Genomic DNA, 13,357 nt, shown 5'->3' on the forward strand with positions numbered 1-13,357 from the left:
GTGGAGATATAAGCCATGATCCCATATGATGATGATTCTGAAATGCTCCCAACATGGAGATTAAAAAGTCCAGTTTCAGGAGCAAATAGTGGTTAGAGATCAGGGTTGGTGTTTGTTCTCTGACCAGCTGTGTAAGTTAGCACCTCTTCTAATACTGCTTGCAAAGAAATTGGTTTGGAATTCCCAGAAAAAAAAAAAAAAACCCAGCTAGTGTGGCCTAGCTTGCTGTGTGCTCTCTACTCATTTTAAAGGAAAGTTGTCTGCAGGCTCAGATATCACAATCTATACCTCTCACTGAAAAGAGGCCTGGTGGGGAGAGGGACTGCATGCTGGCAGAGGGGACCCAGGCTGACAAAGTGGAACAAGTAAACTAGCTTTCATTTCATGATTTTAAATAGATGAATATCATATTAGAGGAAAAGTAATCATACACACACACACACACACACACACACACACACACACTGCCAATATGAACCAGTGAATCAACATAGGAATAAACAGATACTTCTGGGCATGGAGTATAATTTTATATACAGTTGAGCCTTGAACAACATGGGTTGGAGCTGTGTGGGTTCACTTATATGGAGATTTTTTTCAGTAAATACCTATATTGTTTTCCATCCATAGTTGGGAGTCTGTGGATACAAAAAGCCAACTGTATGCATTGTTCTATGCCATTTTATATACAGGATTTAAATATCTGTGGATTTGGTATCCATGGCTGGGGGAGAGATCCTGGAACCAATCCCTTGTGGATACCAAAGGTAGTTAAGTTTTCAGGGAGTCAAAAGTTATATGCGGATTTTTTACTGCACCGTGGGTCAGTTCCCCTAACCCCCTGTTGTTTAGAGGCCAACTAACTGTATATCTTCAAAGATACTGAAGAACAATAATGACTTGTTGGAAATTTTAAAATACAGTGTCTGAAATTCAGAAAATTAACAAGAAATACTGGAATGAAAAACTGAAGAAATAAAAAAACTCAAGCTAAAAGAAAAATGGGAACACATAAGAAAAAACTTTAAAGTGTTAGAGGATCCATCCAGGAAAGCTATGATCCTTCAAAAAGAGTTTCAGAAAAAGAGAAGAAAATATCCTAAAGAAATTACCAGAGAAATAATGGAAGAAAATTTATTTTTTACACATTAACATGTATATTTTCAGCTTCAAAAGGGCACACAGAGTGAAGAGCACATGAATGAAGAAGAAAAACCACATCTAGACGGAGATTTATGAAAGGTAAAGAGAAGACCTTGAAAGCCTCCTCTATTGCCTCTAAAAATGGGATTCCAATTTCTCATTAGAGATATTCTATGCTTGAAGATGAGATCTGAGAAGAATATTATTTGAAATCTAGAATTAAATGTCAGCCATACAATCAATCAAGAGTTCAAGTAAACTAAGGACATTTTTAAATATGCAAGACTTAGAAAAATTTACCGCTCATAGACCATCCTCTTTGAAAGACTTGATTACTATTTATACAACAAAACAACAAAGAAACTCAAGAAATGAAAAAGTAAGATTCAAAAAACAGATTATATATTTAATCTATTGTGTGTTGTGTTTATATAGTAGAATCTCCCTGTTTCGTAGGAAATAAACACGACAGTATTCGGAAATGATGGATCAAGTCAACAGCTTACTCTCAAATGGTTCTGAAAGAAATATGCTTTGTATTGTAGCTCCAACTTTTCTGTAACTTTGTGATTATTTTGAAGTAAGAACAATTTAACAAAAAATGAAAGGAAGGAACTATTAAAGCTGAAAAACAGTCACCTTTCCAGTGCACCCCACACCAATACCTAAGGCACGCCCAATCTAAAATTCCATCCCCATCCTCCAATGCCCATCTCTCTCTAGTCCATCCTCCTAGCATCAATTAACAATGGACTTACTATTATATATTTAATTGCTTGTATGTTTATTTTTTGTCTCTGCCTCACCAACTAGAATAAACTCTTTATGAGGAGCTTTCTTCACTGCTATATTCCCCAAGTATGGGACAGTGCTAAGAACTTAACTGAGTTCTTGATAAATATTTGCTGAATGAACTAATAATCTTGTTATTACACACACTGGTAATAAATAAAACATCATTTTTGATAAAATATTAATACTTTCCAAATACTAAATTTACAACTACCCAATATTGCCTATTATGTGAGATGACCAATTTTCACTGTAATTTCAGCATGAAAAGAAATCTACCCAAACACCACTTGCAAGATTATTATCCTTTGAGATTTCTTCTACAAGTCAATCTAAGGGAAGAAAATTTTAAATGCTAGTTTTCAATCTTAGCAGTACTGAGAAGATGGTTTTCTACATTTTTTAATTGTTTGTTCTTCAGAACAAGGTGTACATAAAATATTAAGATAAGTAGCAGAAGATTTTGAAAAAGGAAAAATAATTCCAGCATGACAGTTACGCAGTAGATGTATTGTGTAAAGTAGAACAGGGACTAAGATGGCTCCGAGAAGAATCATTCCTAGAAGAAAAATAGTTTCCTGTAATAAAACATGTGATTAAGAAGATAGGTGACCTTAGTGATGAGGAGAAAGGATAGCATCAGAAAAATAAACAAATCAAAGCAGTGTGTTGTCTCTCCCTCACTGTTTGCTAGTTCTGTGCTCTTTGCAGAGATTTAATGGCAAAGGATTCATCTCCATTCAGTGTCCCGTCACACTACTTGAATCTTCAGGGAGCTCCATTTAAACAATTATGTTATTGTAAATGCTGGGTTTTTGTCGGAAGGTGGGGAGAGGATGATTAACCTGTAGACAAAACAAAGATGAGGTACTTTCAGTGATAAGAGAAGTGATATAAAATCAGATGTTATAAAGTGTGAGATAATGCCTGAATGGATGAGTCAAGAAATAAAAGGTTGTGTTTATTTAAAGATGTAGATTAGCAACTAAAAACACTTAATATATAAAAATATGCCTTCTAAAGATCGAAACATGTGGGAGTAGGGAGATAAGAAAGCAGTAGGTCAGCAAAATTCCTCATTCTTCATGATAAGGGTATTAGTTATATATAGTTTAAATTGATAAATACATAAATGAATGAATATAAACATTATGGATATAACCGCCAAAAAAACCCATACATTTTTTTAAGTGATTATCAAAATGAGGAGTAGGATTGAGAGTGAAGGATATTTTATTTTTCATCTCAAATCCTCATTAGTTTGGATTTTAAATTTTAATGATATACTAGATATGCACAGAAAAATGTCTGATATGATGAATCTCAGCAGTAAGCATTGGTTCCCCCAATAAGTGGGAGCAAGGCATAGCGAGGCGAGAACTGTTTTATTCCTCAGTATAGTTTTCAATTATTTGTTTGCAATGCACATACATTATTTTGTTATTGAATAAAAATTATGTAAAAATGATATATATATATGTTGTTATGTAATAAGATCAATCGGCAACAGAGTTAAATGCAAAGTAAGATAAGAACTAAAAGTTTATTGGATATGGCAATTGGGAGGAGACTCAAAGAGTATGATTTCCATAGAGTGCAGAAACAGAAGTAAAATTGCAAAGGAGGTTCCTCTTTAATGAGCAGTGAAAGGGAGTAGGAATGGAAGATACAAGCATGAACTGTTTTCAAGAAGTTTTGATGAGCAAGGTAAGGGAGATAGTGTGTGAAAGCTAAATAGCTAACATTTAAAGAACATGGTTATTAATTAATTAGCCACAAGCACTTTATTTCTTTTTTAAAATTAGATTTATTGGGGTGACATTGATTAATAAAATTATATAGGTTGCAAGTGTACAATTCTATAATACATTGTCTGCATTGTGTGTTCACCTCCCAAAGTCAAATCTCCTTACATAACCACATATTTGACCCCCTTTAATGAGTACTTAGATTGTAAAATAGAGTAGTTGTATCTATGCTTTTTTCAATAGCATTTTCCTTATTTCTTTTTTGCCCTCACCAATAACCTTGTAGCAGATTATCAGGCTTCTGTTCAGAGTCTGTTCACGACTCTAGATATTCACAAACACTCTCCTCAAAGTCATTCCAGGTTTTACTCATTATTCATTTCCTAAGGTACTCTTGCATTTTTTGGTTATGGCAGCACCCTACTTCCTAGTACCAAAATGTATATTAATCACCTATTGCTGTTTAACAAATTACCCAAGCACTTACTGGGTTAAAACAGAATATATTTTTTTATTATTTTATCACAGATTCTTTGGGGTAGAAATTCAAACGGGGCAGAAGGAATGATTTTTCTCTGCTCCATGCTGTCTGATGTCTCAGCTAGAAGACTCATGGATTGGGAGCTAAAAGCATCTGAAGACTTGAGCATTTGCATGTTTAATAGTTGGTGCTGATACTGGATGGAGGTCTAGCTGAGTTGTTAGTTGTAACAGCCACGTGGTATCTCCATGTGGCCTGGACTTCTTCAAAACATGGTGGCTGTGTTCCAAAGAGCAAGCATCTGGAGAGCCGGATGGCATATGTAGCCTTTTAATGACCTAGTCTTGGAAATCACATAGCATCACTTCTGATATATTACATTGGTCTGGTCAGTTACAAGCTCCCATGCTTGTGAGATTTAAGGGGAGGAAACATAGATACCACTTTTTGGTGGGAGGATTGTCAGCCACATTATAAAAAGAGCATGTGGATGGGATAACATAGATGTTTGTATAGGTGTTTCCATATTTGGAAAATACAATCTACCACAGCCACCAGAGCTTTAAGTCATGGCAAGAACAAAAACACTCAAGTACATCAAATCAAGCAATATATAATATGCTTCCAATTTAATCACAATATTGAGTGTGTGTGTGCGTGCGTGCGTGTGTATTCTTTAATTTAAAGGTGGCATGTCAAAATCTAATTTTACTGAAAAAAATCAAACAAATCATGACTATAGTATGGAAAAATAAGTGAAGATCATTTAATAAACATATACATATTTTTACTGTTATGATCTTGCTAAATCTTTAATTTAATAGAATTCCAAAGTGTAAGAGCAAATATTAAAGAATTCCCTTAAAAGTATTGTTTCTTTAAAAATTTCACAGAATGTTCAGGATAATACAAATTCTTTTATCTTTCATTTAGAATATTATATGCACTTATGCTCAAGTTAAATTTTTGTTTTTTTTTACTTATATTTGTATAGTATATAGTTAATCAAAAGAGAGGAGGAATGGAATACAACTCCATGTTGATAGACATTTGGATGAAAATGGAAATCTCAACTATATGTGTGTATTGGTTTCATGATTTCAAATATGTAGACATACAAAGTATCTACAAGTCTCTGCATGGAAAGACTGTATCATCCTCACACAACTTCAGAATAGATGATTTTTACATTTTGACTTTCATTGGTTATTTGACATAACATAGATCCTTACTGTAAACTGTGGTCCATGGACCATCAGCAATAGCCTTGCTGAAGTTTGTTAGGAAAAAAGATTACCAGGTCTCACTGGAATCAGTGACCTGTAATTTGCATTTCACAAGACGCTGATGATTCAAGAGTACAGTGAGAAGCGTTGAGACAAACAATATTCTTTAACGTGTATATGTTCAAATTCTAAGATGAGCATGCACGTTAATTTATAGATTGACCTTTACTATAAATTGATGAGGTCGATTTCCTCTGTGTTTTAAGTATGACTAACTTTTGATTTGCCCCTTAGACACATGAAGTAGAAGTTTTCAAATTCTATAATATATTCTGACCAAATTATGTTTTTTGCTTGCTTTTTTACCTATCATATAGACAAGACAGTAACCAGGTTGGCAAACACATAATTAACACTAGGAGGTACTGCCTCTACTTTCATAATGAACCATTCACTCTAAACATTCTTTTCACTCTAAATACTCAAAGATTGTTTTTGTAATAATGCATTTTATTTTTTCAACTTTTTGATACAAAAATTTCAAACATACAGAAAAGTTTAAAAAGTAGTAAAATAACATATTTCATGTTTTATACACTCACCTCACTATTGACTCTTGCTCTTGCCAACTAATTCTAACTAATATTTGTGTACTGACTACCTAGATTCAATAGTAAAAATTTTTGTTATGTTTCCTTTAATTTTCTGTATATGTGTAAGACATTTTTAAAATTAATTATTTGAAAGTAATTTGGGGATATGATAACACTGCACCCATTATATTTCTTCATACTTCTAAGAATAAAGACATTTCTTTCCTAATCTTAATACCATTATTACATCTGATAAAATTAGTGGTAATTGCCTAATATCATCTAATATCCAGTCCATATTCAGAGCATCCCAAGTGTCTTTTATAGTTTTCTTAAATCCAGGAGAAAAGGTCAATTTTGTTTGTTTGTTTTATTTTGTTAGGAAAAGGGGAGCCATAAAAACAAGTTTATTTTTTTAAACTTTTCTTTGAAAAATAGTTAGTTTTAACCTTTGGCCTCCCAGTGTGACTGGATAGAAGTTATATAAAGAAGAAATTTAGAGTCGAAGATTTTGGAAATGATTCAGGTAGGGAAGACAAATGTGGATCAAGTATTTACGCATTAAAAAAAATGGAGCATAATAAGACATTTGAATCTCAACAAACATTTTTAACAAGATTCCATCAGCTTTTCCTTAAAAATAAATATTTATATACTATCCTTGCATACAGGAGCTCTGTTGGCTCTTTCAAATATGAAAAGGATAAAAGGAGGTGGGTACCTTTCACTATCTGTTCTTTATTACTTTGTATGTTCTTTATGCAGACAAAAACTATAGGAATGCTTACCCTAAATGAGAATCTTCACTACATGCATAATTTTTCGAAGGTGAGAAGTCTTAGCTGAAGCAGACATGGCCTCATATTGAAGGGGGCAGTGTATTACACAGGGCAACAATTTTGAAGAGCAAATATTTAAAGTTCATCGAAGGCCACTTCAACAGGCTTGTCTCTTAAAGTGACTTTAAATCCTGCTTCCTCTAGCTTTGCAGCTTGGGGGCTCATAAGGGAAGGAAGAAGGCAGTGAAGATTTTGGAGTAAAGGTAAGGATTTTATGGGATACTTATGGCTGAGAAGGAGGGAAAATAGCTGGGCCAACATTTATCCTGACCACTCTCAGAGAATTACTGGTTAACTAATCAGACAGAAAACTTTGAAAATTTTTCAAAAAAAACCCCCCAAAACTCAAAACAACACATCAAACAAGCTAGTAACTAAAATGAAGTTTGATAAAATATTCACTATGTTGATATGGTTTTATCTTTAAGACTCTGACACTTAAATACAGTGTACCAGATTATTCCTTTTTTTCATTGAATACTTTGGTATCATGTGGACACAAAATATGTATAAATGTTTGATAGAAATTGCAGACTTTCTGCTAAAAAGAGGCAAGGACTTAGTGGAAAGGACTTAAACTGTGGATTTAGACAGAGTTTAGATCTTGGCTCTGTTATTAGTTATTAGAATCTGGGTTAAGTTATTTAACTTCTCTAAGCCTCACTTCGTAAATGGATGTAATAATACTTACCTCCCAAGGTGATTGTTAGAAATACATGGAAAAATACAGAGTATAGTTTCTGGCAAAGACAGGTACTCATGAATGTGCACCAGCCTCCCTTTTATTATACTTACTAATTTTGACAGTTTGACATATCTGGTCTTGGGGCGACCAAACTGGACACAGGGATAACCTAAAACATTGGATCTTCAAAATTTGATAATCTCTGCCACTATGAGAAAACTGGTAATTTGGTGTGTTGTACAATATGCCTGTTACATGGTGAGGAATAGTTTCTTCAGTTTTTAATAGTTCTCTGTTAAACACTATTCTGCAAGATGCTCTATGACAGAAAACTCTATGGACAAATGATGTTGGAACATATTCTAGACTTAATTTCCTTTCTGGAGTATCTCAGTTTGACATATTACACTAGTGGTATATTTCCTACTAAATACCTTTTTAAAACTCTAAATCTGTCCCCTTTCTCTCTCTGCTCTACCAGCAGTCTAGTCCATTACAACCTCTCACCTGAACACTGAAAATAGCTCCTTCTTTGTGTTAAGGCCTCCGTTTTTGTCCCACACACCAGACTGGGTCATTTCTATCAAATTTTAATAAATTCCTACCACTCTCTTGTTAAAAACCCAGCAATTCTTTCCATCCCTCATAGAATAAATTCCAAATGCCTTTTCTGGCTTGCAAAATCCTGCGTGATCTCTCCTCGACCACACTGCTCCGAGCGTCCCATCTTCCCACTTATCCACTGTTCTTCGGGGAACACTCCAGCCCCGCTCTCCTTAAAAGGGCTGCGTTTTCTCCCACCGCAGGAAGTTTGCATTAACTTTTTTTTTATACCAGAATTGATTTTGCTCTAATTTTTATAAGGCCGGCTCCTTCTTACACTTTAGATTTGGCCCTTCTTCAGAGAGGCTTTCCCTGAATACCGTGTTTGAAATGGTCACCTACTGACTCTATTTCAGTTCTTTGCATACTATTTACCTCTAATTTACCTTCTTATTTATACCTAGATACCTATCTACCGTATCTTTCCCTCTTCATTTATTATTTTTCCCACTAACATGTGTGATACATTAGAGCAGAGCCCTTGCCTTTCTTGTTCACTGCTTTCTCCTCACCTAGACAAGGGCTTGATGTAATTAGCAGCTTAATAGATACAGTTGAATGAATCAAATGGCATGACCCCTCTCCCTCCCATCTTCCCTCTTTTTTATCTTTATTCTTGATAGGAGAGAAATAGTCTGATTCAAAGAGGAGGGCCTAGATAAGAAAGACAAAGATGTCATTGTAATGCTTTATCTAAGAAAGTTTCCATTGGTTAGACTTTAACTTGAGGACAATTTTATGCTACGATTGTTTTTGAAAGTAAGTTTTATTGTAGTAAACAAGTAAGTGTCTTACACCAGCTTCGCAATCTTACAACTGTTAATCGATGAAGCTTGACTTTCTAAGTGATTGCAGATGTGCTGTGTTGTTTGACTTGAATTTGATAATCGATCATGTGCTATCTGAGGTTTACAAAATGTAGTCTTTTTCTTTTTTCTTTTTTCCACCACACATTTTCATACAGTACATGATAAATTTTACTCTTAGCCTGTAAATACCTCAGAATCAAACAACATGTATTCTAATGACAGTGTTCTACATCTGTGTTATACTTTATGCACTGCAAAATATTCTCACATTTATTACCTCATTTGATCTTCTAAAATATTTTACTAAGAAAATGTGTTTCTTTCACATATTAGCTATGTTCATTTATTGGCAACTTCTTTCTTATTATCAATAAAGTAAAAATATTTCCATAAATATTATGTAGGCATTTATTTAAACTCAGTTGTTAATTGTACCCTTTTTATCTTTCTTTTGCTAGTGCTTTTTTGATATGTCTGTAGGAATTTTTTCATGTCTGTTAAAGAGATCTTTAAGTCCTGATCAGTGTTTCTTGTTTCATCAAATTTTCGCTCTTTTGTTTAATATGTTCCCAGGAAAACCTTTTGTACTTTTAAACTATTTTTGGTCTGATATTTGGAACTTCAACCTTCAAAGCCTCTTGCAGTGGCGGAGATCAGGCATTGTTTCTGACCTATTTTAAAAGATTTCTTGCAAAATTTGAAGTATTTTTATGTTGCTCATTCTTTAATTCCATCAATTTTTACTTAATAAATATTGATCTTTTTGTATATATATCTTGACAGAATGCAATCTTAGCTTTCAGTTTTTGGTTTCTTCTATTGAGTTTGTCTTTTCTTCAGTGGATCTGTTTAGGTATTGCTATTTCTTGTAATGAAATATTTTGTTTCCTTGGAAAACTCTCTCCTCATCTGATTTTTAACAGAGCAGGAAGAATTTGTTTTCTGACATTTCTGACATTTCTCTCCCTCTCTCTGCCCCTTCACCTCTCCACCCTGTTGTTGTCTTCCTTCCTTGAACAATTTATTTTCCAGAACATTATCCTGGTTTTAATTAGATTGGGTTGCAATAACAAAATATTATAGAATGAGTAGCTTATAAACAACAGAAATGTGTTTCTTTATCTGCTTCCATAGCAGTTCACTCTAACCCATCACAGCCCTGGTCACGTATCACCTGCTGCTTTTCTCTTTTTCTCATTTGTTGGTAGGGACCAGGAATGCAGCGAATATTCACAGCCTTAAAAAAATACTTGCACATACTTGATACTTAATAAATATTATTAGACTTAAGTTCTTGGGTTACTTATGCCTCTACAGAATTTTTTTTTTGCCTTAATCTCTCTTTCAGTCTTGCTAGACTTTTGAGCAATATTCCTGACAGTCTTATGATCATGTTCGATAACCTTCAGTTTCTAATATCTTTTTCCTCTTCATTTATTTAAAAAAAATGTTCATTTTTCTCAGGACAGTTGATTGTTAGGGCTGTAGAGTGCTTGAGGGGAACTTCACCTACCAATTCCCCTTTCCGATTTTAAAGATGAGGACATTCAGACTCAGGGACATCTGTGTGAGTATTAAGTAGTTAATTGACCTCTTCAGCCCAAGAACTTAGCTCCCATGTCTCTCAATGCCTCACATGGATGTAGGTCATTCAAAACAAGGGCCAATGGCTTGCTCAGGAAATCCTCATAAGTCACAAAACCTGTTAGGAGTGAAGTTATCATAAGCAGGACTGTTTCTCCTCAATAATCTGACAATGCTACTCATCTCTTGAGCTGTGATGTGTGTCTCTGGGTAATTTATGTTTCATGATTCCTGCCTGGACCTTGGTCCACTGCATTCCCTTTTCTTCCTCCTACAATAGAGGGAGAGATTTCACCTGTGAGTGGAGACTCATACCTACATGTTGAATAAGACCAGCAGTTGGATGATGGGCGCACACAGGGATTATTCAGGCTAGCGCTATGCTTTGAAAGAAAGATCATGGATAATGTAAGTGAGGGTAGCTGCGGATCACAGTGCTAACACTGCTGTATAATTGGCCTCCCCTCTCTCACCACTGACTCAGCACCTGCTGATCCTGTGCCTGCAACCGTTGTGCATTTGGGTGGAAGGTCAGTATTCTTCTTACTGTAACCCTCTCCTGTGTATTCTGGGCTGCCCCTTTCTAGCTCTGTTTTAACTGTATCCACACCCTTCCATCTTATTTCTGATTTGTATAAATTTGTGGCAGTCCCCTAACTGCTATTATCCCCTTCCTGTGCTCCTCACTGTCAAAGGTTTATCCTCTACTATCATTTTATTGGGACCTCTAGTGGGAGGGGAGAGTTGTGTCCATCTCAGTTGCCATCTTGATCTATTACTTCTGTTTTTTCATTTTAAATAAAAAATAGTTAGTTGCTCTTGATTTTTCATCTAAATTCTGAAACATTTACCTATTTTTCTTGTTGGTTATATTGGGGGGATAAATAGCATATCATAGTTCTATGAGGTTGGCCTCTCTGTCTGTGAGTTTTGTATCTGTGGATTCAACCAACCATAGATTGAAAATATTCCAAAATAATGTTACATTGTTGCTGATGTGTACTACGTAGTTAGGCCTTCTTTGGTTGCATGTGTTGACCGTGCAAAGACTTTTTTTTTCTTGTCATCATTCCCTAAACAATAGAGTATAACAACTACTTACATAGCATTCACATTGTAATCGATACTATAAATAATCTAGAGAAGCTTTGAAGTATACAAAAGGATATGAGTAGGTTATATGCTAATACTACACTAGCCATTTTACATAAGGGACTTTGATATCCATGGATTTTGATCTTTGCGGGGCTCCTGGAACCAATCCCTTATGGATAACGAGGGACGACTGAATCATATGCCCCTGTCTGCCATAGAATTAGGTGATCCCCATTTCTAAGTCCAAATGTGCTCATCTTTAAGTATAAAATAATATTTACAATTGGTGAAAATATAAATGAATCAGTAAATACTTTGTATCTGTTTCCTCTTTTGACTGTAATTTAATTTATTAAAATATTACAAAACAAAAATCTCCACAACAACATTCAAAATGTCAAATGTGTAATATCTTAATATCGTGTGAACTCCAGATCTAAGACATGGAGAGTTAATTAGAGGTAATATTTATCTCCAGTTATAGGAGCTAATATTGGGCAAAACTTGGAAGGTTCAGTTTAGCTAAGTATCCAAGTACTTGGCTGCTGATCCTAAACCTTATCTGAACTATCTGAACCTCTCAAGTCTTGAAAACTGGGCTAGACATCTTATGAGAACAGCCTCATCTGGGGTATTTGGGTCTGTTTGATTCCAGCTGGAACCCGAAACTGCAGAGAGAGGCAAAAAGAAAGAATAATTGGGGGGAAACGCTGAACTTCCCCAAACCTCAGAAAGAGACTTTGGTTAAATTTGGAGCAAAGGTTAGGGATTTTAAACTTTTATTTTATCTGGCTGCTTTTATCCATCCTTAAAAAATTCTTTAAAAAAAAAATTTTTTTTTAATCTTCCAAATGAAAGGTCATTAATATTTCTTGGTTTTTGATTGGGTAAGATAGCGAAACATTTTTTAAAACAGTGAAACTGCTGGCTTTACATATCTCAAGTAAGAATTTGAAAACAGATGATTGTTCCAGAATGGCAAAGTGTGTATCACGTACCTAGGTTTGGTTTGGGGCATCACATTAAGTGGAACCTTAAATCAAGTTATAGGAATACCATAAATATAGTCCACTGTAAGCACAGAGCTTAAACAAGAAGAAAATATTCTCTATTGTATTGTTCTTTATCAACTCTGTGAGGAGTACACACATTCAAAGCACATGTTTTGTTTGCTTTTTCTTTCATTTTTACAGTTATATTTCACTTTGAATACACCAGTCACAACTGAGAGATTTTTTTAACACATAAATATGTAGATGTAGAACACTAATATTTGTTAATTGCCTACTATGTGCTAACTACTTTTACATAATCTCACAACAACTCTAAAAGGTAAATGTGATTAACCTAATTTTACAGAGACTGAGGTTCAGAAAGAGCTGTTTCTTTGCTTAAGTTTGCACAGCTAATGTGATGACTAATTTTATGTGTCAACTGGGCTGAACCACGATGCTCAGGTACTTGGTCAAACATGAATCTTCATGTTTCTGGGAGGGTGTTTTGGGATGACATTTACATTTAAACTGGTGGATTTGAGTAAAGCAGATGGTGTTCCATAACGTGGGTGCCTAATCCAATCAATTGAAGTCCTGAACAAAATACCGACCCTCCCCAAGAAAGAGCGAATCCTGTCAGTAGCCTGCCTTTGGGCTTTATCTATAATATGGACTCTTTTTAATTCAATAGCAGATTGCCTCTGGACTCTAACTGTAACTCTTTCCTGAATCTAAGCTGCAAGCCTCCCCCATGAGATTCTGGA

At 34.8% G+C, this 13,357-nt stretch overlaps 1 long non-coding RNA gene across 1 annotated transcript in view; it reads right to left on the minus strand.

Moving 5' to 3' along the window:
* Positions 1–2,525: 2,525 nt before the first annotated feature.
* LOC141571707 (uncharacterized) overlaps positions 2,526–13,357 on the minus strand; it is a 33,590-nt gene continuing 22,758 nt past the window's right edge. The window contains exon 3 of the long non-coding RNA XR_012496741.1: positions 2,526–2,780. This is a non-coding gene — a long non-coding RNA (uncharacterized LOC141571707). The remainder of the gene's footprint in view (positions 2,781–13,357) is intronic.

This window comes from Rhinolophus sinicus, linkage group LG05, assembly GCF_036562045.2.
Source record: "Rhinolophus sinicus isolate RSC01 linkage group LG05, ASM3656204v1, whole genome shotgun sequence".
Taxonomy (NCBI): domain Eukaryota; kingdom Metazoa; phylum Chordata; class Mammalia; order Chiroptera; family Rhinolophidae; genus Rhinolophus; species Rhinolophus sinicus.